The sequence below is a fragment of the Stenella coeruleoalba genome, assembly GCF_951394435.1.
Source record: "Stenella coeruleoalba genome assembly, chromosome: 1".
NCBI classification, from domain to species: domain Eukaryota; kingdom Metazoa; phylum Chordata; class Mammalia; order Artiodactyla; family Delphinidae; genus Stenella; species Stenella coeruleoalba.
Genome location: NC_137169.1, coordinates 98,453,290 through 98,478,249, shown reverse-complemented (window position 1 = coordinate 98,478,249; position 24,960 = coordinate 98,453,290). Strand labels below are relative to the sequence as shown.

Below are 24,960 nucleotides of genomic sequence, written 5' to 3'. Positions count from 1 at the left end.
CCCAAAACCAATGGGATACAGCAAAAGCAGTATTAAGACAGAAGTTTACAGCAATACAATCCTACCTCAAGAAACAAGAAACACCTCAAATCAACAACCTAACCTTACACCTAAAGCAATTAGAGAAAGAAGAAAAAAAAAACTCCAAAGTTAGCAGAAGGAAAGAAATCATAAAGATCAGATCAGAAATAAATGAAAAAGAAATGAAGGAAATGACAGCAAAGATCAATAAAACTAAAGACTGGTTCTTTGAGAAGATAAACAAAATAGATAAACCATTAGCCAGACTCATCTAGAAAAAAAAGGGAGAAGATTCAAATCAACAGAAGTAGAAATGAAAAAGGAGAAGTAACAACTGACAGAGAAGAAATACAAGGATCATGAGAGATTACTACAAGCAGGTATATGCCAATAAAATGGACAACCTGGAAGAAATGGACAAATACTTAGAAAAGCACAACCTTCCAAGACTGAACCAGGAACAAATAGAAAATATAAACACACCAATCACAAGCACTGAAATTGAAACTGTGATTAAAAATCTTCCAACAAACAAAAGCCCAGGACCAGATGGCTTCACAGGCGAATTCTATCAAAGATTTAGAGAAGAGCTAACACCTATCCTCCTCAAACTCTTCCAAAATATAGCAGAGGGAGGAACACTCCCAAACTCATTCTATGAGGCCACCATCACCCTGATACCAAAACCAGACAAAGATGTCACAAAGAAAGAAAACTACAGGCCAATATCACTGATGAACATAGATGCAAAAATCCTCAACAAAATACTAGCAAACACAATCCAGCAGCACATTAAAAGGATCATACACCATGATCAAGTGGGTTTTATCCCAGGAATGCAAGGATTCTTCAATATACACAAATCAATCAATGTGATACACCATATTAAAAAATTGAAGGAGAAAAACCATATGATCATCTCAAAGGATGCAGAAAAAGCTTAGACAAAATTCAACCTGCATTTATGATAAAAACTCTCCAGAAAGTAGGCACAGAGGGAACTTAACTCAACATAATAAAGGCCATGTATGACAAACCCACAGCCAACATCATTCTCGATGGTGAGAAACTGAAACCATTTCCACTAAGATCAGGAACAAGACAAGGTTGCCCACTCTCACCACTATTATTCAACATAGTTTTGGAAGTTTTAGCCACGGCAATCAGAGATTAAAAAGAAATATAAGGAATCCAAATTGGAAAGGAAGTAAAACTGTCACTGTTTGCAGATGACATGATACTATACATATAGAATCCTGAAGATGCTACTAGAAAACTACTAGAGCTAATCAATGAATTTGGTAAAGTAGCAGGATACAAGATTAATGCACAAATATCTCTTGCATTCGTATACACTAATGATGAAAAATCTGAAAGAGAAATTAAGGAAACACTCCCATTTACCACTGCAACAAAAAGAATAAAATACCTAGGAATATACCTACCTAGGTTTGTAGGAGACAAAAGACCTACATCCAGAAAACTGTAAGGCACTGATGAAAGAAATTAAAGATGACACAAACAGATGGAGAGATATACCATGTTCTTGGATTGGAAGATTTAACATTGTGAAAATGACTATACTACCCAAAGCAATCTACAGATTCAGTGCAATCCCTATCAAACCACCAATGGCATTTTTCACAGAACTAGAACCAAAAATTTCACAATTTGTATGGAAACACAAAAGACCCCGAATAGCCAAAGCAATCTTGAGAACGAAAAATGGAGCTGGAGGAATCTGGCTCCTTGATTTCAGACTATACTACAAAGCTACAGTAATCAAGACAGTACGGTATTGGCACAAAAACAGAAATATAGATCAATGGAACAGGATAGAAAGCCCAGAGATAAACCCATGCACATATGGTCACCTTTTTTCTTTTTTGGTCACCTTATCTTTGATAAAGGAGGCAAGAATATACAGTGGAGAAAAGACAGCCTCTTCAATAAATGGTGCTGGGAAAACTGGACAGCTATATGTAAAAGAATGAAATTAGAACGCTCCATAACACCATACACAAAAATAAACTCAAAATGGATTAAAGACCTAAATGTAAGGCCAGACACTACAAATCTCTTAGAGGAAAACAAAGGCAGAACACTCTATGACATAAATCACAGCAAGATCCTATTTGACCCACCTCCTAGATAAATGGAAATAAAAACAAAAATAAACAAATGGGACCTAATGAAACTTAAAAGCTTTTGCACAGCAAAGGAAACCACAGCCAAGATGAAAAGACAACCCTCAGAATGGGAGAAAACATTTGCAAATGAAGCAACTGACAAAGGATTAATCTCCAAAATTTACAGCAGCTCTTGCAGCTCAATATCAAAAAAGCAAACAATCCGGGGCTTCCCTGGTGGCGCAGTGGTTGAGAGTCCGCCTGCCGATGCAGGGGACACGGGTTCGTGCCCCGGTCCGGGAGGATCCCACATGCCGCGGAGTGGCTGGGCCCGTGAGCCATGGCCGCTGGGCCTGCACGTCCGGAGCCTGTGCTCCGCAACGGGAGAGGCCGCAGCAGTGAGAGGCCCGCGTGCTGCAAAAAAAAAAAAAAAAAAAAAAAAAATCCAATCCAATCCACAAATGGGCAGAAGACCAAAACAGATATTTCTCCAAAGAAGATATACAGATTGCCAACAAACACATGAAAGGATGCTCAACATCACTATTCATTAGAGAAATGCAAGTCAAAACTACAATGAGGTATCACTTCACACTAGTCAGAAGGGCCACCATCCAAAAATCTACAAACAATAAATGCTGGAGAGGGTGTGGAGAAAAAGGAACCCTCTTGCACTGTTGGTGGGAATGTAAACTGATACAGCCACTATGGAGAACAGTATGGAGGTTCCTTAAAAAACTAAAAATAGAACTACCATACAACCCAGCAATCCCACTACTGGGCATATACCCTGAGAAAACCATAATTCAAAGAGTCATGTACCACAATGTTCACTGCAGCTCTATTTACAATAGCCAGGACATGGAAGCAACCTAAGTGTCCATCGAAAGATGAATGGATGGAGAAGATGTGGCGCATATATACAATGGAATATTACTCAGCCATAAAGAGAAATGAAACTGAGTTATCTGTAATGAGGTGGATGGACCTAGAGTTTGTCATACAGAGTGAAGTCAGAGAGAGAAAAACAAATACCATATGGTAACACATATATATGGAATCTAAAAGAAAAAGAAAAAGGTTCTGAAGAACCTAGGGGCAGGACAGGAATAAAGACACAGATGTGGACAATGGACTTGAGGACACAGAGAGGGGGAAGGGTATGCTGAGACGAAGTGAGAGAGTAGTACTGACATATATACACTACCAAATGTAAAACAGATAGCTATTGGGAAGCAGCTGCATAGCACAGGGAGATCAGCTAGGTGCTTTGTGACCACCTAGAGGGGTGGGGTAGGGAGGGTGTGAGGGTGATACAAGAGGGAGGGGACATGGGGACATATGTATACATATAGCTGATTCACTTTGTTATACAGCAGCAACTAACACAACAATGTAAAGCAATTATACTCCAGTAAAGACGTTAAAAAAATGACAGTTGTCACCTACTTCATACCATACACAAAAAGAAGGATGGATCACAGACCTAAAAATATATATGAATGGCCGAAAAGTACATGAAAAAGTGATCATTCATTAGTGATCAGGGAGATCACATGAAAAAGTGATCACTCATTAGTGATCAGGGAGATCACATGAAAAAGTGATCACTCATTAGTGATCAGGGAGATGTAAATTAAAACAACAATAAGATAGTACTATACGGCCATTAAAAAGGCTAAAATTTAAGACTGACATCAAATGTTATACAGGATATGGAGTAACTAGAATGCTCACATTGCTGGTGGAAGTATAAACGGTAGAACTACTTTGGAAATTAATCTCGAAGTTTCTCATAAAGTTAGAAATGCCTACCTGCTATTCCACTTCTAAGTATTTGTCTAAAAGAAATGAAAACATATGTCCCCAAAGACTTTTACACAATTATCCAGAGTAGCTTTATTCATAATGGCCCCATACTGGAAACAATCAAATATCAATCACTAGAAGAACAGATAAGTAAAATGTGACGAATTCATGAAACGGAATACTATTCAGCAATAAAAAGGGACAAATTACTGATACCTACAATGACACTGATGAAACTGAAAATCATTATATCGAACAAAAAGTGCCAAACATAAAAGAATGTATTCTCTGTGACTCTGTTTTAATGGGCAAAACTAATCTATGGTGAAGAAAATCAGAACAGTGGTTACATCTGGATATAGGGGGGGACAAATGACCAGGGAGGGGCATAAGATAACTTTTTGGTGTGATGAGAATGTTTATGTCTTGATAGGAGTGTAGGTCAAATGGAGTGGCATTTGTCAAAACTTATTGAACTGAACACTTAAGATCTGTGCATTTCACTATATCTAAAATATATCTCTAGTTTAAAAACATAGGGGCTTCCCTGGTGGCGCAGTGGTTGCGAGTCCGCCTGCCGATGCAGGGACACAGGTTCGTGCCCCGGTCCGGGAAGATCCCACATGCCGCGGAGCGGCTGCGCCCATGGGCCATGGCCACTGAGCCTGCGCGTCCGGAGCCATTGCTCCGCAACGGGAGAGGCCACAACAGTGAGAGGCCCCCGTACCGCAAAAAAAAACCCAAAACAAAACATAAATATATATAGTGAGAGTTAAAGGAAAATTGAGTTATATGTAACATATGCTTTATATATTGTGTTTCAGAAAGATGGGAAGTTCAAACCAAAGTAATTTTAATAGTAATAACAACAGGAGAAGCAGCAAGGGAGGTGCTCACACTCGAGTGCTCATTACCTACAGAGCAGTGTGCTCAGTGCTTTACATAGCTCATCTCATCCTAGCAGCATTCCTCTGCAGGTAGACAGCACTGTATCTCCATTTTACAGAAGAAACTGAACATTAACATGTGACTTTCCCAAGGTCAGAAAGCCAGTTAAGAAGTGGAGAAGAACAGTAAATGGTATACAGTAAGTACTGAATATGTTAACTGAATGAGTAATACACATAAACAGATATTCCCCAGGACTTCATAGCAATGAATTTCAATTTAGTGGGTCTCGATCAGTAGCTTAAAAATGAAATAGAACAGAATTGAAAACACTGTAGAGCACTGAATGCTGTGAGTACTATTTCAAGAAAATTTCCTTCTGGCATAAGAATATAGGTGTGTGTATATCTGTGTGTGTATGTGCACATGTTGGTGTGTCCCTTGGGTCACAATGCAAAGTCTATTTTTTACTATGTGTCCCTGCCAAAAACGTTTGAAAAACAGTAGAATAGAATGAAGAACCTAAGAAGAATGACTCCTGAATCTATAATTTTAAACAGTTTAAGCTGTAATAAACATGTGAATTCTAATAGAAGTAATAAGGAATCAGGATTAGTATTTTAAACTAATGAATGTTATAAAAGTCTACAGACCAGGAGAAGTTTGGCCTAACATCAAATATACAAAATGTAAAAAAAAAAAAAAAAAAAAGTCTGTGTTACCAGGGTTAGACAATCAAAAATAGCACTGCAGAAGCCTGAGAAGATTTTCTGGATGTATGGTTGATTCACAGGGGCACATGCTTTGAATGCTTATATTGAATACTTAATGTGTGCTGGGTACTATATATGCTAAGTGATGTGGGTAATATTAGGGGGATATAGATTTGACTAAACTGCTGCTCTCAAGGAGCTTAAAATTTGCCAGGCAAGTTTAAGGCCTAAGAGCAGAAAAAAAAACAAGCTGCTTCTGTGTATTTAAATGTATTCTAAACAATACCATTAATGTTTAGAGGAACACCAAGTACAATCTGTTTGATCAGAACTTTCTAAGACTCAGCCCTTACACTCAGAAGGAATAGGAAGGAAAAGGCCAACCCTGGAAGTGGGTGGGTTCTGGCAGATAAATGGGACTATTAGCAATTTAATGAATCACAGGAAACACCATGAGGTTGAGGGGGCACAATCCAAAAACTGTCTCTGAAGTGTTACAGAAGGAGACCCAGACCGCACACTGTAACTCTGTGATACTTTAAGTGACTATGAACTTGAAAATCATCTTTATTAGAGATGTGCTCTGGCTCTTTTACTCACTATATATTAACAGACAGTGTAGAAACTAACTTCAGTGTTAAAATAGTAAAAAAGAGCTTACTAAATAAGATGAGAAAGGGTGTCTTCCTCTAGTTAGGGGATTCTGAGGAGGGAGGATCTGAAGCTGTATAATTGTGGGACATAGGTCTTAACTCTAAAAATTTGTTTGAAGCAAGATTCTTAAATTACAAACACAGACTGATACTACAAGGAAGCACGGCAAGAAACAAGCTGCTTAAATGTAAGGCCTTGGGAAAAGGGTTCTTACTTGGCTGAGAAGTAAAAGTGTTCACAATTAAAAGTGTACCAAGTAAACAGGAATAAGAAGCTTGTGGGGGAGAAGAGGGTCAAGGGGAGTATAGAGACAGGAAAGAATGATAAAAGGGGAACAGTGTGGTTTAAGAACCACAACGCAGTGAGAACAAGACATCAGGGCAGGCAAACGGAAGCAAGGACAATGCTAATTATACATCCTAACAAGCTCCATGTCACAAGTCAGAGGATGGGAAGATGGCAATTCTATTGTCACTGCAGCCTTATGTACAGGGAGGTAGCTAGCTATTCAGTTTCAACCAGCAGTCATACAGGTGGCTTGGGACTCCAGTCAAGGAAGGATCCCTTTTCTTTAGAGAATAGAATGGGGAGAGGGGTAAAAAAGCCAAGACTGAAAAGTAAAAGGTGGGCTGTAAGTGCATTGTAGGTTGTTGAATGATAATTTAAAATGTGAACTGGTAATGTTCATCACTACAGTAAAGCACTGAATATACGGTGAAACTGAGCATGTGAAAGTTGATCACTGCTACTGTTAATTCCAAGTTATTCCAACCCAAGAATGCCTTCATCTTCATGATAAAAGTCCACTGGAGGGGATCAGAATATGCCTGGATCAGAAGAACAGGAGATCTTTGTTTGGAGATATATGAGCCCTCCTTCCTTTTTATTTTAAAAAGGGGTGATACCATTAGGAAACTTTAAATGTCACCAAAGACAAGAATGGGATAACCTAGACCCTTTCCCCATTTTAATCCCATAAGGAACAGGAAAACTGGCTCTATTCTAAACCTCTAAGACTTTGTTTTAGCACTCTTTTCCTTTAATGATTTCTAGGTCTGCTGTGTAGATGATAGTCATTCGTCCCACTGATGAAAGATACTGTCAGGAAGGGAAGGACAAGAGACTGAAAGGAAGATTTTAAAGAGAAAAGAACTCAGAGCTGTCAATTTGGAAAGCAGAGAAATGGGGGATAATGAAGATTTTGTGAAAGCCAAAAACAAAAACAAAAACACTGGAGAAGCGGGGGATAAAGAAATATATTCTGAAAGATAGAGAAAGGACGTGTAATGTAGACAGATGCCCACAGGGGTCCTTAGCTGAAAAGTGTGGGGAACAATATTTTTTGTAAATATATCTAGATAGATGAAGAAAGATAAGCAACACTGTACTCTTAAAAAGTACTAACTATTTTCTCTGATGCTCTCAAAACTCTACTTACTAACCTCTTAGGGAATGCAGATTTCAATTCGATAGGAAAGGACACTGAGGTAAAATGTCACTTGATTTTTTTGTTTTTTAGTTGAATACAGATACATAGTGAAAAAAGGTACATAACCTAATTATTTGTTATCCATTACTAAAAATATGGAAACAAACACAAAGCAATAATTTCCTGTCTGAAGAACAAATTGTTTTTTCTTAGTACAGGGGTGAGATATAAATAATGTCACTGAGTGGGAATTATCAGCAATAGTAAAATTATGAAACTTATCAACCGAAAAAAAATGCACAATGTGAGAGCTGTGAGTTAAGTTTTATTTGGGGCAAACTGAGGACTACAGCCTGGGAGACAGTCTCTCAGATAGCTCTGAAGAAATGCTCCGAAGAGGTAAGTGGGAAGGTCATATATACAGTTTGGTGAAGGAGAATATGTGCAATCAAGCACACATTTTGGCAGAAGGCTGCTGCTAGTCACAGAGGAGCAGATGTCTCCGTTACTGATTTCAGTGCTTTTCTAGATATGAAAAGATGCGAGAAATTGGGCTTGTAAAATTTTCTCCTGAAAATATCTACCTGAAGGCCTGTTCTGCCAGTTTCTTGCAGGGCACAGAGTGCCTCATTCCTGAGCTCTGCCCTGAACTCCTTTCAGGGTGTGTTGAAGGTCAGCAACTGCAGTGGCTAGTGACTTCATTCTTGTAGAACCAGATGGCAAGTGACAAGTTTTAGTTGGCAAACTATATTACTATAGTTAAGCCTCTCTTCTCAAAAATATGAATTAATAAATGGAAACCTATTTTTTTGGCCTTTGTTCTTGCATTTATTTTATTTTTTTTAAACATCTTTATTGGTGTATAATTGCTTTACAATGTTGTGTTAGTTTCTGCTGTATAACAAACTGAATCAGCTATATGTACACATATATTCCCATATTCCCTCCCTTTTGTGCCTCCCTCCCACCCTCCCTATCCTACCCCTCTAGGTGGTCACAAAGCACCGAGCTGATCTCCCTGTGCTATGCAGCTGCTTCCCATTAGCTATTTTACACTTGGTAGTGTATATATGTCAACACTATTCTCTCACTTTGTCCTAGCTTGCCCTTCCCCCTCCCCATGTCCTCAAGTCCATTCTCTACGTCTGTGTCTTTATTCCTGTCCTACCCCTAGGTTCTTCAGAAACTTTTTTTTTCTTTAGATTCCATATATATGTGTCAGCATACGGTACTTGTTTTTCTCTTTCTGACTTACTTCACTCCGTATGACAGACTCTAGGTCCATCCACCTCACTACAAATAACTCAATTTCATTTCTTTTTATGGCTGAGTAATATTCCATTGTATATATGTGCCACATCTTCTTTATCCATTCATCTGTGGATGGACACTTAGGTTGCTTCCATGTCCTGGCTATTGTAAACAGTGCTGCAATGAACATTGTGGTACATGTCTCTTTTTGAATTATGGTTTTCTCACAGTATAATGGAAACCTATTTTTTGACGCTTGAATACATTCAAGTTAAACTTAAAGGGCCTTAACTTACTCTGTCGGATGACAAATATTTCTGAAGAACTTACCACGTTCTAGATATCTGGGATGCAATGCAGCAAGATAAACAAAGTACCTGCCCCTCATGAAGCTTATATTTACTGAAAAAAAGAAATATGAAATATAAAGAAATGAGAGATGAAAATATATAATCTGTGAAGCGTATCAGCACAGTAGACAAATTATTACTAATCTAGTACAAAGAAAAAGATAAAACACGTTAAGTATGATTCAACTGTACAAAAATTTGTTAGGTATGCTTATATGAGAAGTTCTATATATGAAGTTTCAAATCAGTAAGAAGAGACTTCTGAATTAAATAATAACACTATCTCTTACTCATTTCTACCAATGAATTCAGTCTTTTGTTGAACAGACAACATGTTAGGTATTGAATTAAATTAAAAAATTTTTTTGGAACTTATGCGTACCTTAGCATTCATTGGGTGAAGTTGATTTTTGAGGCAGAAAATACTTTTTGTTGTTGTTGTTTTTTTAATAAATTTATTTATTTTTGGCCGCATTGGGTCTTTGTTGCTGCGTGTGGGCTTTCTCTAGTTGCGTCAAGCACGGGCTACTCTTCGTTGTGGTGTGCGGGCTTCTCATTGCGGTGGCTTCTCTTGTTGTGGAGCATGGCTAGGCACATGGGCTTCAGTAGTTGTGGCGCGTGGGCTCAGCAGTTTTGGCTCGTAAGCTCTAGAGCGCAGGCTCAGTAGTTGTGGCGCACGGACTTAGTTGCTCCACAGCATGTGGGATCTTCCCGGACCAGGGCTCGAACCCCAGTCCCCCACATGGGCAGCTGGATTCTTAACCACTGAGCCACCAGGGAAGCCCCTTGTTGTTAAATGATGAAATATTATGAACTACATACATGAAACTGAAGACAAGAAAAGTACTTTGAAGGGCTGTAGGTCTCTTGCTATGATATTAGAATTTCCTAAAATTTTAATCATGTGGCTTCTCATACATATGTTGTCAGCTTTACTTAATTTGAGTCCATGACCTGTGAAAGAATCTACTCTGGAAGAATAACTTTTAGGTATCCTGCACAAAGGCAGAATTTGAAAATTAGGCAGAAATTTAGTCTGCTTTTTTGGGGAGAAAATCAGGGATATAGAGGTAGCAAGCTCGTGCTTTCCCTAGGCATGCTATACTTGTCTCTACTCCCTTAACTATATATTCGAATTAACACAGACTTCTGTGAGAAGTATAAACTATCTAGAAGATCGGTAAAAAGTAAATGTTGTTCTTAACTCCTTGCCATCCCATTGCTCACACTATATTTCTTACAAATATAATTTTTATTTTAATTTCATCATTAGTGAATGACTACTTTCTCATAAAATTTTAATTCCATAGATAAAGCTGAAGTCCTTCCTAAACATAACCCAATCTCTCTTTCTTTTCCAAAGGTTCTTAGTATGATGGGCATCCTTCCAGACCTTTTTCAAGCACAGATGTGTGTGTAGGGGTGTGTGTGTGTGTGTAATTACAGACGTATTATTTTAAAACTGTTTTGCAACTTGTTTTCACTTATTGTGTCTTAGAGAATTTTCTAAGTCAGTAAGTACATAGCTTATTTTCCTCCTTTAAAAAGAAGCAATTACATAATATTCCATATTAAGGATGTACCAGTTACACACCTGTACTTTACTGATGGATATTTTAGGCTGTTCGTAGTTTTCAAATACTGTATTATACAATACTGCAATGAGCATCCTTGTGCAGATACAAGAATAGTTTGGTGGAATAGATTTACTGCTGCGCTGTTCTAAGGAAATAATTTCCTATATAATAAAATTCTCAGTTTGATTCTATAAATGCTCCTCTTCCATAAAGATTTTCAGTGAACACACAAGATGGTTTCCTCCTATTCTTTCAAGTTAATCTGACAACTAGCTGAACTGAAATACTAAACGATGGACCACAGGCTTTAACTTTAGAAGCAGCTCTTTGTCTTTGTTTCTTTTCTCTTTATGGGGGCAACTAGAAATAACCTCTGATTAATCCCAAATCACAAGGCTAACACATGGAAGGAAGACACAATAAGAGGAAGTCAAAATAACAGGAATAAGCTGTTTCCCTTTTTTATTTGTTTTAGTTTCAGGCTGAAAAATGCAATGAAGTTCCCCACTGCTGTACTCTTTTCTGAAGCTTTCCCCAACTGCCAGAGAACTGTATATTCTCTAAATAGGTAGCATTTTTACAATCTGAATTCCCCCTTTCTTTCCTCAAAGACATAAGAAAAACAGCCCACAGGAAGATGCCAGTTAAATGATAAATGTGCTTATTTTTCTGGCACCTTTACTCTTAAACCCCCTAAATGCCACAATTTGTAATGTAAATGATGACATGTGATAAATAGCTATGTCTTATTTTTTCATTTACTATTATCTTAGAGAATAGCAAATAGCTGATCAGACAATTACTGAGTTCACTGTTTTATGAGGCCCAATGTTTTTCTGAATGCAACAAAGATACTTAATTACTTAAGAATGTAGTCTTCTTTTTTTACAGATACCCAATTTATAAACATCCCATACGTATGACCAGCCTTTCCTGCTTCTTTTGGCTCTTTTGTGACAGAGTACCCTACCACCAAACCTGGTACTTTCCTTTCACTAATTTCATTCCCTTCCCAGGGCAGACCATTTTGGGGGTTCCTACCATTCTCAAGGGAACCAAGTCAAGGGGAAGGAAGGAAGAGGCTTTGTGAGATGTATTTCTGGCTTCACCAGTTACAACTTAATACTGTTTCTTTTTTCTTTTACTGTGCACACTGTTCTGTGCCTTATTCTTTAACTTACTATACGTTGGAGAATGTTATAAGATCTAGCTCTCATAAAGATCTTCTCTTTAAGGTTTGCATAGGATTCTACTGTACAATATACCATAATTTACTGACCAGAACCCTAATACGTAAGTTGTTTTCAGCATTTTGCTGCTATGACAATGTTGCAATAAATATCCTTACACTTACACTTTATTGTATAGGTCTAAGTACATCTATAGCAAAAATTTCTAGATATGGATCATGAAACTAGGTTAATCGGGGTCACAGTCAGCATTTAAAGAAAAATAAAGTACAAAAGAAAACAGTGTAGTATAGCATGGTATAGTGTAAATATTATACAGAGTATAAAAAAACATACAGTGTACGTTTTAGTGAAATTTTTGTTTTAGTTAATATATGTATGTGGGTGTGTTTGTGTGTCCTGGATTGTGGCAAAATGGTGAAATGTACTTAATAAAATGTTTGGAGGATGTGGGGAAGGCGCCCCTGCTAACCCGACAGTCGAGTCGCGGAACTGCCTGGGTCTGCCTCTCCGTTCAACCAGCCATTATGTCCTCTCCATGACCTCCTCCAGCTGGATTTTAGCTTGGACAAACCACTCTCCCTGACCCACTGTTGGTCCACCACTGGAAAGAATAATTACTGTGTGGCTGACAGAGTATTGGTGCTCCGGCCAGGTGTCAGGCCTGTGCCTCTGAGGTGGGAGAGCTGAGTTCAGGACATTGATCCACCAGAGACCTCCTAGCTCCACGTAATATCAAATGGTGAAAGCTCTCCCAGAGATCTCCATCTCAATGCTAAGACCCATCTCCACTCAACAACAAGCAAGCTCCAGTGCTGGACACCCTATGCCAAACAACTAGCAAGACAGGAACACAACCCCATCCATTAGCAGAAGGCTGCCTAATATCATAAGGTCACAGACACCCCAAAGCACACCACTGGACGTGGTCCTGCACACCAGAAAGACAAGATCCAGCCTCATCCACCAGAACACAGGCACTAGTCCCCTCCACCAGGAAGCTTAGACTACACACTGAACCAACCTTACCCACTGGGGGCAGACACCAAAAACAATGGGAACTACGAACCTGCAGCCTGCGAAAAGGAGACCCCAAACACAGTAAGTTAAGCAAAATGAGAAGACAGAGAAACACACAGCAGTTGAAGGAGCAAGGTAAAAACCCACCAGACCAAACAAATGAAAAGGAAAGAGGCAGTCTACCTGAAAAAGAATTCAGAGTAATGATAGTAAAGATGATCCAAAATCCAGGAAATAGAATGGAGAAAATACGTGAAACATTTAACAAGGACCTAGAAGAACTAAAGAGCAAACCATCAATGATGAACAACCCAATAAATGAAATTTAAAATTCTCTAGAAGGAATCAATAGCAGAATAACTGAGGCAGAAGAATGAATAAGTGACCAGGAAGATAAAATAGTTGAAATAACTACTGCAGAGCAGAATAAAGAAAAAAGAATGATAAGAATTGAGGACAGTCTCAGAGACCTCTGGAACAACATTAAACGCACCAGCATTCAAATTATAGGGGTCCTAGAAGAAGAAGAGAAAAAGAAGGGGACTGAGAAAATATTTGAAGAGATTATAGTTGAAAACTTCCCTAATATGGGAAAGGAAATAGTCAATCAAGTCCAGGAAGTGCAGAGTCCCATACAGGATAAATCCAAGCAGAAACATGCCAAAACACATATCAATCAAACTACCAAAAATTACATACAAAGAAAAAATATTAAAAGCAGCAAGGGAAAAGCAACAAATAACATACAAGGGAATCCCCATAAGATTAACAGCTGATCTTTCAGCAGAAACTCTGAAAGCCAGAAGGGAGTGGCAGGACATATTTAAAGGGATGAAAGGGAAAAACCTATAACCAAGACTACTCTACCCACAAGGATCTCATTTAGATTTGACAGAGAAATTAAAACCTTTACAGACAAGCAAAAGCTAAGAGAATTCAGCACCACCAAACCAGCTTTACAACAAATGCTAAAGGAACTTCTCTAAGCAGGAAACAGAAGAGAAGGAAAAGACCTACAATAACAACCCAAAACAATTAAGAAAATGGGAATAGGAACATACATATCGATAATTACCTTAAATGTAAATGGATTAAATGCTCCCACCAAAAGACACAGACTGGCTGAATGGATACAAAAACAGGACCCATATATATACTGCCTACAAGAGACCTATTTCAGACCTAGGGGCACATACAGACTGAAAGTGAGGGGATGGAAAAAGATATTCCATGCAAATGGAAATCAAAACAAAGCTGGAATAGCAATTCTCATATCAGACAAAACAGACTTTAAAATAAAGACTATTACAAGAGACAAAGAAGGACACTACATAATGATCAAGGGATCAATCCAAGGAGAAGATATAACAATTGTAAATATTTATGCACCCAACATAGGAGCACCTGAATACATAAGGCAAATACTAACAGTCATAAAAGGGGAAATCGACAGTAACACAATCATAGGAGGGGACTTTAACACCCCACTTTCACCAATGGACAGATCATCCAAAATGAAAATAAATAAGGAAACACAAGCTTTAAATGATACATTAAACAAGATGGACTTAATTGATATTTATAGGACATTCCATCCAAAACCAACAGAATACACTTTGTTCTCAAGTGATCATGGAACATTCTACAGGATAGATCATATCTTGGGTCACAAATCATGCGTTGGTAAATTTAAGAAAATTGAAATCATATCAAGTATTTTTCTGACCACAACGCTATGAGATTAAAAATCAATTACAGGGAAAAAACTGTAAAAAATACAAACACATGGATGCTAAACAATACACTACTTAATAACCAAGAGATCACTGAAGAAATCAAAGAGGAAATCAAAAAATACCTAGAAACAAATGACAATGAAAACACGACTACCCAAAACCTATGGGATACAGCAAAAGCAGTTCTAAGAAGGAAGTTTATAGCAATACAATCCTACCTCAAGAAACAAGAAACACCTCAAATCAACAACCTAAGCTTACACCTAAAGCAATTAGAGAAAGAAGAACAAAAAAACCCCAAAATTAGCAGAAGGAAAGAAATCATAAAGATCAGATCAGAAATAAATGAAAAAGAAATGAAGGAAACAACAGAAAGATCAATTAAACTAAAAGCTGGTTCTTTGAGAAGATAAACAACATTGATAAACCATTAGCCAGATTCATCAAGGAAAAAAGGGAGAAGACTCAAATCAACAGAAGTAGAAATGAAAAAGAAGTAAAAACTGACACTGCAGAAATACAAAAATCATGGGAGATTACTATAAGCAGCTATATGCCAATAAAATGGACAACCTGGAAGAAATGGACAAATTCTAAGAAAAGCACAACCTTCCAAGACTGAACCAGGAAAAAAATAGAAAATATAAACAGACCAATCACAAGCACTGAAATTGAGACTGTGATTAAAAATCTTCCAACAAACAAAAGCCCAGGAGCAGATGGCGTCACAGGTGAATTCTATCAAAGATTTAGAGAAGAGCTAACACCCATCCTTTTCAAACTCTTCCAAAATATAGCAGAGGGAGGAACACTCCCAATCTCATTCTATGAGGCCACCATCACCCCGATACCAAAACCAGACAAATATGTCACAAAGAAAGAAAACTACAGGTCAATATCACTGATGAACACAGATGCAAAAATCCTCAACAAAATACTAGCAAACAGAATCCAGTAGCACATTAAAACAATCATACACCATGATCAAGTGCGGTTTACCCCAGGAATGCAAGGATTCTTTAATATACGCTAATCAATCAATGTGATAAAGCATATTAACAAACTGTAGGAGAAAAACCATATGATCATCTCAATAGACGAAGAAAAACCTTTTGAGAAAATTCAACACCCATTTATGATAAAAACCCTCCAGTAAATAGGCATAGAGGGAAGTTACCTACACATAATGAAGACCATATATGACAAACCCACAGCCAGCATTGTTCGCAATGGTGGAAAACTGAAACCATTTCCTCTAAATTCAGGAATAAGACAAGGGGTAAACTCTCACCACTGTTATTCAACGTAGTTTTGGAAGTTTTAGCCACAGCTATCAAAGAAAAAGAAATAAAAGCGATCCAAATCGGAACAGAAGTAAAGCTGTCACTGTTTGCAGACCACATGATACTATACAAAGAGAATCCTAAAGATGCTAACAGAAGAGTACTAGAGCTAATCGATACAAAATTAATGCACAGAAATCTCTTGCATTCCTATACACTAATGATGAAAAATTTGAAAGAGAAATTAAGGAAACACTCCCATTTACCACTGCAACAAAAAGAATAAAATACGTAGGAATAAACCTACCTAAGGAGACAAAAAACCTGTGTGCAGAAACTATAAGACACTGATGAAAGAAATTAAAGATGATACAAACAGATGGAGACATGTACCATGTTCTTGGATTGGAAGAATCAACACTGTGAAAATGACTATACTACCCAAAGCAATCTACAGATTCAATGCAACCCCTAGGCATTTTTCATAGAACTAGAACAAAAAATTTCACAATTTGTATGGAAACACAAAAGACCCCAAATAGCCACAGCAATCTTCAGAAAGAAAAACGGAGCTGGAGGAATCTGACTCCCTGACTTCAGACTATATTACAAAGCTACAGTAATCAAGACAGTATGGTACTGGCACAAAAACAGAAATAGAGATCAATGGAACAGGATAGAAAGCCCAGAGATAAACCCACACACATATGGTCACCTTATATTTGATAAAGGAGGCAAGAATATATAATGGAGAAAAGACAGCCTCTTCAATAAGTGGTGCTGGGAAAACTGGACAGCTACATGTAAAAGAATGAAATTAGAACACTCCCTAATACCACACACAAAAATAAGCTCAAAATGAATTAAAGACCTAAGTGCAAGGCCAGACACTATAAAACTCTTAGAGGAAAATATAAGCAGAACACTCTATGACATAAATCACAGCAAGATCCTTTTTGACCCATCTCCTAGAGAAATGGAAATAAAAACAAAAATAAACAAATGGGACCTAATGAAACTTCAAAGCTTTTGCACGGCAAAGGAAACCATAGCCAAGATGAAAAGACAACCCTCAGAATGGGAGAAAATATTTGCAAATGAAGCAACTGACAAAGGATTAATCTCCAAAATTTACAAGCAGCTCATGCAGGTCAATATTGAAAAAAAACAAACAACCCAATCCAAAAATGGGCAGAAGACCCAAATAGACATTTCTCCAAAGATATACAGATTGCCGACAAACACATGAAAGGATGCTCAACATCACTAATCATTAAAGAAATGCAAATCAAAACTACAATGAGGTATCACCTCACACCAGTCAGAATGGCCATCACCCAAAAATCTACAAACAATAAATGCTGGAGAGGGTGTGGAGAAAAGGGAACCCTCTTGCACTGTTGGTGGGAATGTAAACTGATACAGCCACTATGGAGAACAGTATGGTGGTTCCTTAGAAAACTAAACATAGAACTACCATATGACCCAGCCATCCCACTACTGGGCATATACCCTGAGAAAACCATAACTCAAAAAGAGTCATGTACCACAATGTTCACTGCAGCTCTATTTACAATAGCCAGGACATGGAAGCACCCTAAGTGTCCACTGAAAGATGAATGGATAGAGAAGATGTGGCACATATATACAATGGAATATTACTCAGCCATAAAAAGAAACGAAATTGAGTTATTTGTAGTGAGGTGGATGGACCTAGGGACTGTCATACAGAGTGAAGTAAGTCAGAAAGAGGAAAACAAATACCATATGCTACAACATATATATGGAACATTAAAAAAAAAAGGTTCTGAAGAACCTAGGGGCAGGACAGGAATAAAGATGCAGACATAGACAATGGACTTGAGGACACGGGGAGGGGGAAGGGTAAGCTGGGACAAAGTGAAAAATTGCCATGGACTTATATATACTACCAAGTGTAAGACAGCTACTGGGAAGCAGCCGCATAGCACAGGGAGATCAGCTCGGTGCTTTGTGACCACCTAGAGGGGTGGGATAGGGAGGGTGGGAGGGAGAGGCAAGAGAGAGGAGATATGGGGGTATATGTATAGCTGATTCACTTTGTTATAAAGCAGAAACTAACATACCATTGTAAAGCAATTATAGTCCAATAAAGATGTTAAAAAAAATGTTTGAAAGACTCCAATAAAGAAGTTAAAAAAAAAAGTTTGAAAGACAGCTCTTTAGACTCTGGTATGATATCTTTATTGCAGCCTTCTTTTTTGTCCCCCTAAACTCTGTGATCTTTTTATTGGAGAACTTGGTAACTTAGGTTTTTCAGACAGAGGCAATTCAGTCATTTAGACTGGGTTGGAAAACAATAATATTAACAATATCAGGAACAACAAAAAAGGAAGAATTCAACTATGGTTCTATATAGCTCTAATATCTTTTCCTAACGAAGTAAATAATATATGGTTAAGTTACCTTCTTAGAGTGAGTTTTACTAAACAGATATTGAGCAAGTAGTTGTATAAGATTACTGCTATTTAAAAACAAATGTTTCTGATTTTAAATTATTTATATATAATACAGAAGTTTTAATGAAAAAAATTATAATATGATTCGACACCCAGGGACAACCACATTCAAACTACAAATGTCAATCTATTTGCTTGAGTCATATATATATATATATATATATATATATATATATATATACATATATATACACACACACACACACACACATATATACACACACACAAATGTTATATAATTATATATATATAATAAATATATGTTATTCTTTATAATTGAGGTTAAAGTATATATTTATTTTTAAAAAACTTGTTCTGACAATAATTGATTGATTACTGAAGTATAGTTGATTTACAATGTTTCAGGTGCAGCGAAGTAATTCAGTATATATATAAACTTTTTCAGATTCTTTTCCATTATAGGTTATTACAAGATACCGAATATAGTTCCCTGTGCTATACAGTAGGTCCTTGTTTTTTTCTATTTTATATATAATAGTGTGTATATGTTAATCCCAAATTCTCAATTTTTTCCTCCCTTTTTCTTTCCCCTTTGCTAACCATAAATTTGTTTCCTATGTCTGCAAGTCAATTTCTGTTTTGTAAATAAGTTCATCTGTATCATTTTTTAGATTCCACATATAAGTGATATCATATATCTGTCTTTCCCTGTCTGACTTACTTCACTTAGTATGACAATCTCTAGGTCCATCCAGGTTGCTGCAAATGGCATTATTTCGTTCTTTTTCATGGCTGAGTATACATCTAGTGGAGATATATATATATATATACACATATATATATCTCACATCTTCTTTATCCATTCATCTGCTGATGGACATTTGGGTTGTTTCCATGTCTTGGCTATTGGGAATAGTGCTGCTGTGAACATAGGGGTGCATGTACCTTGTTTTTTTGGCTTCGTTGGGTCTTTGTTGCTTTGCACAGGCTTTCTCTAGTTGTGGCGAGTGGGAGCTACTTTTCGTTGCAGCGTGTAGGCTTCACATTGCAGTGGCTTCTCTTGTTGTGGAGCAAGGGCTCTAGGTGCATGGGCTTCAGTAGTTGTGGCACGTGGGCTCAGTAGCGTGGGCTCAGTAGTCATGGCGCACGGGCTTAGTTGCTCCACAGCATGTGGGATCTTCCCGGACCAGGGATCGAACCCATGTCCCCTGCACTGCGCCACAATGAAAATCCCTCATGTATCATTTTGAATTATAATTTTGCCTGGATATATGCCCAGAACTGGGATTACTGGATCATATGGTAACTCAATTTTTAGTTCTTTTGAGAAACCTCTATATGGTTCTCCACAGTGGCTGCACCAATTTACATTCCTACCAACAGTGTAGGGGGGTTCCCTTTTATCCACACCTTTTCCAGCATTTATAATTTGTAGACTTCTTCACGGTGGCCATTCTGACCAGTGTCGGGTGGTACTTCATTGTAGTTTTGATTTGCATTTCTCTAATAATTAGCGATGTTGAGCATCTTTTCACATGGCTATTGGTCATCTGCATGGCTTCTTTGGAGAAATGTCTATTTAGGTCTTCTGCCAAGTTTTTGATTGGGTTGTTTTTTTTTTTTTATATTGAGCTGTATAAGCTGTTTGTATATTTTGGATATTAAGCCCTTGTTGGTTGCATTGTTTGCAAATATTTTCTCCCATTCCATAGACTGTCTTTTCATTTTGTTTATGGTTTCCTTTGCTGTGTAAAAGGTTTTAAGTTAAACTAGGTCACACTTGTTTACTTTTCCTTTGTTTCCATTACTCTAGGAGACCTATCCAAAAAAATATTGCTGCAATTTATGTCAAAGAGTGTTCTGCCTATGTTTTCCTCTAATAGTTTTAGAGTATCGGTCTTACATTTAGGTCTTTAATCCATTCTGAGTTCATTTTTGTGTACGGTGATAGAGGATGTTCTAATTTCATTCTTTTACATGTAGCTGTCCAGTTTTTCCAGGACCATTTACTGAAGAGGCTGTCTTTTCTCCACTGTATATTCTTGCCTCCTTTGTTGTAGAGTAACTGACCATAAGTGCATGGGTTTATTTCTGGGCTTTCTATCCCATTCCACTGATCTATGTGTCTGTTTTTATGCCAGTACCACACTGTTTTGACTGCTGTAGCTTTACAATATAGTCTGAAGTCAGGGAGTGTGATTCCTCCAGCCCTGTTCTTCTTTCTCAAGATTGTTTTGGCTATTTGGGGTCTTTTGTGTTTCCATAAAAATTAAAAAAAATTTTGTTTCAGTTCTGTGAAAAATGCCATTGGTAATTTGATAGTGATTGTATTGAATCTGTAGATTGCCTTGGGTAGTGTGGTCATCTTAACAAGGCAGATTCTTCCAATCCAAGAACATAATATATCCTTCCAACTGTTTGTGTGGTCTTCAATATCTTTTATCAGTGTCTTACAGTTTTCAGAATACAGGTCTTCTGCCTCTTTAGGTAGGTTTATTTCCTAGGTATTTTATTCTATTCGATTCTAAAGGATATATTTAATGTTATGATCTGCTTCATAAATTTAGCATTACATTGTAGGAACACTACATGTCATTACAAGTTCCTCATATATACATATATATATATACACATTTTAATAAATTTATTTATTTATTTTTGGCTGCATTGGGTCTTCGTTGCTGTGTGCTGGCTTTTCTCTGGTTGCAGCGAGCAGGGGCTACTCTTTGTTGCGGTGCATGGGCTTCTCATTGCTGTGGCTTCTCTTGTTGCGGAGCACGGGCTCTAGGCATGCAGGCTTCAGCAGTTGCAGCACACAGGCTCAGTAGTTGTGGCTCACAGGCTCTTCAGCGCAGGCTCAGTAGTTGTAGTGCACGGGCTTAGCTGCTCGCGGCATGTGGGATCTTCCCAGACTAGGGCTCGAATCCATGTCCCCTGCATTGGCAGGCGGATTCTTAACCACTGTACCACCAGGGAAGCCCTGCATCATATTTTTAAATAGCCACATAATAGTCCACCATGTGGCTGTACCACCCAATTCATATAGCCATTAACCAAGAGTTTACTTTTTATAAAGAATTTACTGGAGCTAGATCAATATAACTATGTTATCATGGGATGTTTGGTGGGTAATCTGAAGTAACTTACAGAAAATGTTTTTTTCTAAATATACTTTCACATAAAACCATATAGACTGCAGCAACTCTCCTCAATAAATAGGTGTCCTGAGATTAATAAATTCAATAAAAGAAACCAATGTTGAATTCTTTTTATTCAAAAGCACAAAACAGAAATAACAGTATTTCTACCTATTCTTCAATAACTGGCTCTGGAGCTGCATTCAGATATAGGGGATGTCAGTAATAAATACCGCCTCCTTTAAAATAAATTTTCTTCCTGTGGTCCAAATTAACACTGAGAAAAATAATGTTTTCTGGGAAATAATAAAGGAATAGTACATTTTGATGTCTATTTCCTGACTATTGATGTGATATACTAAAACACAATTTAAATGATTTAACTTAAAAAGATAATAGTTAAGCTTGTTTCAAATAGATAAACTGCTTTTGTTACTCCTAGGAAAGAGGTAATAATATTCTGTCAGAAGGTGAAAAAAATGTACATGTTGTTTTCCTTCTCTGGAAAAATTATTTATCATAAGAAGCCAATAAACTATCAAAACTATTGAAGTCAAAGGATAAAAGTTGCTTTAAAGGAGAGCAGTTCATTAAAGCAGCAGAGCTTTTTTTTCGGGTTTCTCTTTTGGAAATGTTTATGATTTTTAAGTTACAATTAACTCTTGCCACTGGGAAAATAATTTAATTACTAAACTCCACTCCACAGAATTATAAAGTTAGAGAATTCTAGTTTCTAAAAAGCTGTAGAACAAAGCTGAAAAAGTTACTCCACATCAATGTACTTGATCTAAGAGAAGGTCAATAAGAAAGGGGATGAAGTTCTTTTTCAGACAATATTTCAGAAAAACAGCAAGGACATACAAACCAATTAAGTTCTCGGATGAGGCCTGAGGGCAGAAGCAGCAGATGCCTAGGCCCCAGCAGTGCCACCTCATTATGATGACCAGAGTGGTTAAGACAGTGTACACTCTGCAGCCCTCCTCTGTGCTATCAGCAGTGGCCTGCCCACAAATGCACAAACTCGAGCCACTTCTAAGAACCTTTTTCCTGTTAAGTCCAAAGAAGTTGATGTTTCCAGACCTCATTCAGGAGGTTCAGATTAACGATGTTACAAAAATCATCAAACCAAGACGAGAGAATGGGCAGGTTAAAGCTACAGACACTGGCACCAGGAAGAGCTACAAACTATTGAGTAAACTGAAATCAGAGGAAGAGCTCAAGGATAAGAACCAGCTCTTAGAGGCCATCAACAAGCAGTTGCACCAAAAGTTGACTGAAACTCAGGGAGAGCTAAAGGACCTGACCTAAAAGGTGGAGCTGCTGGGGAAGTTTCAGGACAACTGTTTGGCAATTTTGGAGAGCAAGGGCCTCAACCCAGGATAGGTCTTAAAGCTAAAGCTGAAGATGAAAGAAGAAAGGGCCCAGTTCCTGCAACAACAGACCTTATGTAACAGTAAAGTAAATGATTTTACAACAGCGCTTGAGGAAATGGAGCAGCTATTAGAAATGTGATAAAAAGCAGGTGGCCACATGGCTCCCTCTTGGGGATAAACTCTCAGAGGAAGCCCCTTAGGACATCTGCTTCTTGGTCATGATCTTCTAGGACTCACCATTCCCAGAATGAAAACAGTTTCTGCTGTAGGATTAAGGACAGTTTATGCTGGAATGGCAGTTCCTCCTTTAAGCAAGCATTCCCAGTCTTCAGATTGGCCAGCTATCCTGAACCTCACAGTACATAATTGAGGCCTAAGAAGAGAGGGGGCCTGGAAGCTTGGATCAACCTTCTATGCAACAAAGCAGCACAGGATTAGGATCAGGAGACTAAATCAGCCACAGCCAGAGAATCCGAAAGGTCACATTCAGATGTGCAGGAAGAAACAGTGGAGCACAGGTGCTCCATGGGAGATATCACTGGGAGCCCTGCAGTCCCCCCGTAACTTGGAACACATCCCGTCCCATCCTGGTTGGGCTCTATAACCTCACTGTAAATTTATGAACTTGAAGTTACCTGAAATGGCTTAATAAATGGGGTGAAGGTATAGATAGTAATAACACCTATGAAACAATACACCTTGGAGATCTTAATCTTAAAAAAAAAATTAAGTTCTCAATAAATACAGAAAAGCACATGACAAAATCTAATATTCATTCCTGATAAAAACTCTCAGCAAACTAGGAATAGAAGGACATTTCCTCAAACTGATAAAGAACATCTATGAAAACCTACAGCCAGCATATTTAATGATGAAAGACTGAGTGTTTCCTCCCTAAGATCAGGAATAAGACAAAGATATCCACGTTACTTCTACTTGACATTGTACTAGAGGTTCTAGCCAATGCAATAAGGCAAGAAAAAGAAATGAAAGGAAATCAGATGGGAAAGAAATAAGTAAAATTGTCTTTATTTGCAAACATGATTGTAGAAAATTCAATGAAGTTTATAAAAAAGCTATTAGAACTAATAAGTGAGATTAGGAAGGTTGCAGGATAAAGGATCAATATACAAATTCAATTTCATGTCTGTATAACAGCAATAAACAATCAGAAATTTACATTTAAAACAATGCCATTTATAATAATCATAAAAATATGAAATAGTGATAAATCTGACAAAAGATGTTAAAGACCTATACAATCAGAACTATAAAGCACTGCTGAGAGATCTAAGTAAATGGAGAGAAGTAACCATGTTCATGGATCAGCAAATACAATACTGTTAAGATGGGAATTTTCTCCCAACTGATCTATAGAATCAATGCAATTCCAATTAAAATTTGAACAGGATTTTTGGAAAAACTGATAAGCTGATTCTAAAATTTATATGGAAATGCCAAGAACCATGAATAACCAAAACAACTTTCAAAAAGAACACAAGTTGGAGGATTAACACTACCTAATTTTAAGACTTTCATAAAAGGCCACAGTAATCAAGACAATGTAGTATGGGCATCAAGGTAGACAAATAGAGCAATGAAACAGAACAGGGTGTCCAGAAATAAACCCCAAAATATTCAGAAAATGGACTGTGACAAATGTGCCAAGGCCATCTACAGAGGAAGGACAGTCTTCTTAACAAATGGGGCTAGAACAACTGAATATCCATATGCAAAAGAATTTTTATTTGATCCATATATTGTACCATATAACAAAATTAACTGAAGTTGTATCACAGACCCAAGTGTAAAACTTAAAACTATAAAATTATAGAAATATAGGAGAAAACCTTTCTGACCTTGGTTTAGGCAAAGATTTCTTATATGACACTAAATCTTAGTTATGTGATACTAAAAGCAAGATCCATAAAAGAAACATTG

The 24,960-nt window shown here is 37.5% G+C and overlaps 1 protein-coding gene and 1 pseudogene across 3 annotated transcripts in view; one reads left to right on the top strand and one right to left on the bottom strand.

Annotated features, from left to right (window-relative positions):
- Nucleotides 1-24,960, bottom strand: part of CTTNBP2NL (CTTNBP2 N-terminal like) — a 66,658-nt gene that overhangs the window by 19,989 nt on the left and 21,709 nt on the right. The window lies entirely within an intron of this gene.
- On the top strand, nucleotides 22,586-23,907 carry LOC307183728 (small kinetochore-associated protein-like; annotated as a pseudogene). Its single transcript has one exon. The product of its transcript is annotated as a small kinetochore-associated protein-like (transcript).